At 61.1% G+C, this 1,736-nt stretch overlaps 2 non-coding genes across 2 annotated transcripts in view; both read right to left on the minus strand.

The window, feature by feature from the left end:
* Window positions 1-225, minus strand: part of LOC142794558 (large subunit ribosomal RNA) — a 3,956-nt gene extending 3,731 nt beyond the window's left edge. Inside the window, exon 1 of the ribosomal RNA XR_012892443.1 lies at window positions 1-225. This exon is cut by the window's left edge and continues 3,731 nt beyond it. This is a non-coding gene — a ribosomal RNA (large subunit ribosomal RNA).
* A 1,154-nt stretch (window positions 226-1,379) lies between these two features.
* On the minus strand, window positions 1,380-1,532 carry LOC142794552 (5.8S ribosomal RNA). Its single transcript, XR_012892438.1, has one exon. It is a non-coding gene; the product is annotated as a 5.8S ribosomal RNA (ribosomal RNA).
* Between the last annotated feature and the right edge of the window lie 204 nt (window positions 1,533-1,736).

The following is a 1,736-nucleotide window of genomic DNA, read 5'->3' on the forward strand; positions in this document are numbered from 1 at the left end:
CCACTCTGGGACAAGCCCCTGTCAGGGGGACTTGCACCGTCGCAAACACCCGAGAACGTCGCCTCCCATACACCACATTTCCCGACCGCCTGCAAGGACGGGGGATTCGGTGCTGGGCTCGGTCCCGTTTCGCTCGCAGCTACTCGGGGAATCCCTGTTGGTTTCTTTTCCTCCGCTTAGTGATATGCTTAAATTCAGCGGGTTGTCTCGCCTGATCTGAGGTCGACAGCGGATACATTCGCTTCCATCAACTTCCTGCACGACCGCGTGCGCTCGCCCTACCAAGTGCGCCCGCAACCCTGTACAGGGCCACTTCTTCACAAGGCTGGCAATCGGCTTCCCCGCTGCACGCGTGCGGCGCACAACCGGTGTGACGTGGAAGTGACGGGACACGTTCGTAAACCCATCGCGAACCGAGTACGACGCCCTACCAAGTGCGCCCGCAACCCTGTACAGGGTCACATCTTCACAAGGCTGGCAAGCGGCATTCCGCTGCGCGCGTGCGTCGTCCGAGCAGTTGCGTGATAAACGACCGTGTCGAAAGCCCAAACACCGCCGAGGCCAGTCGCCGCCGCCGCAAGGGCAGCCACGCAGCCTGGCGAGAGGCATCGTCTCGTGTAGCGTCGCCCCCGCCCCAACTGGAGTGGCCCAGTTTTTTGAACGGGACGGGAACTGCGAAGCACTTAGACCGACGGCGGACTACGACGAGAACGCCTTAAGCTTCGCCAACGTTTCGCCAACTCGTGCGGGAGACTTTTTCCGCTTCGCGGCAAGTCGTCGCGCCGTGCTCTCCGCATCAACCGCGTACGCAGCGAACCGCAAACGTCGGGCGCAGCCTCCTCACCTCCCTGCGCTTTGCGCGCGAACGTTCCCTGTTCGCGCGGCAAAGCCTGGAGGAGGCACGGCCCCGCAGCGTGTTCGAGCGCCCGGTCTACGGGACACCCTGCTTACTTCGAGGGCAACAAGCGCAACGCAAGGCTGCGATCTCGCGCACTTTGCGCACGGCTGGAGAAGCTTTGCTGGCCGGCTTTCGCTCCTCGTGTTTACCGTGCGTTAAAGTTGCGCGTCCGTGGCTCTCGCAGCTCTTGCGCGCCCGGTCGCAGAGAGGAGTACGCAACCTCGACCGCACTTTCCCTGCAGGCTTCCTTCCGACTCGAAGTCCTGCGGCGGTCTCAACGAGGTGCCACATCCTCAATGCAGTCGGTCGCCCCCGTTTCGGTTGGGCTCTGGCACGACGGTCGCCACCGTCTCGCCCTTGAGTGGCCGCTGTTGGCGCTCGCTGTGAGGTGTTCAGCGTGCTGTCCGTGTTGCCGACGCGGTCAAAACGAGTCGACGGCTCACGTTCCCTTGTGCGCCGAAGGCTCTCTTGATATGTGATCCGACCCTCAGACAGACGAAGCCAAGGGAAGACCCAAGGCCGCAATGTGCGTTCAAAGAATCAGTGCTCAGTGTGTCCTGCAATTCACACCAAGTCTCGCAGCTGGCTGCGTTCTTCATCGACCCGAGAACCGAGTGATCCACCGCTTAGAGTCGTGAAAAAGTGTTTGTTCAATTCCGTACAGTCAAAACCAAACGTTTCTGGCACTCGGCCAAACAGTGGCCAAGAAGGGCGCTTTTCAGCGCACGCTTGGACTCCAAAACTCTGCCGCGCCTTTTTCGGCTGCCGCAAATCGAGCAAACGGTGTGTTTCGGACGGCGTTTCGCTTTCGCTACTTGCGAGTGCTTTCGTGGTCCAC

Source organism: Rhipicephalus microplus, unplaced genomic scaffold (genome assembly GCF_043290135.1).
Source record: "Rhipicephalus microplus isolate Deutch F79 unplaced genomic scaffold, USDA_Rmic scaffold_455, whole genome shotgun sequence".
In the NCBI taxonomy this organism is placed as follows: Eukaryota; Metazoa; Arthropoda; class Arachnida; order Ixodida; family Ixodidae; genus Rhipicephalus; species Rhipicephalus microplus.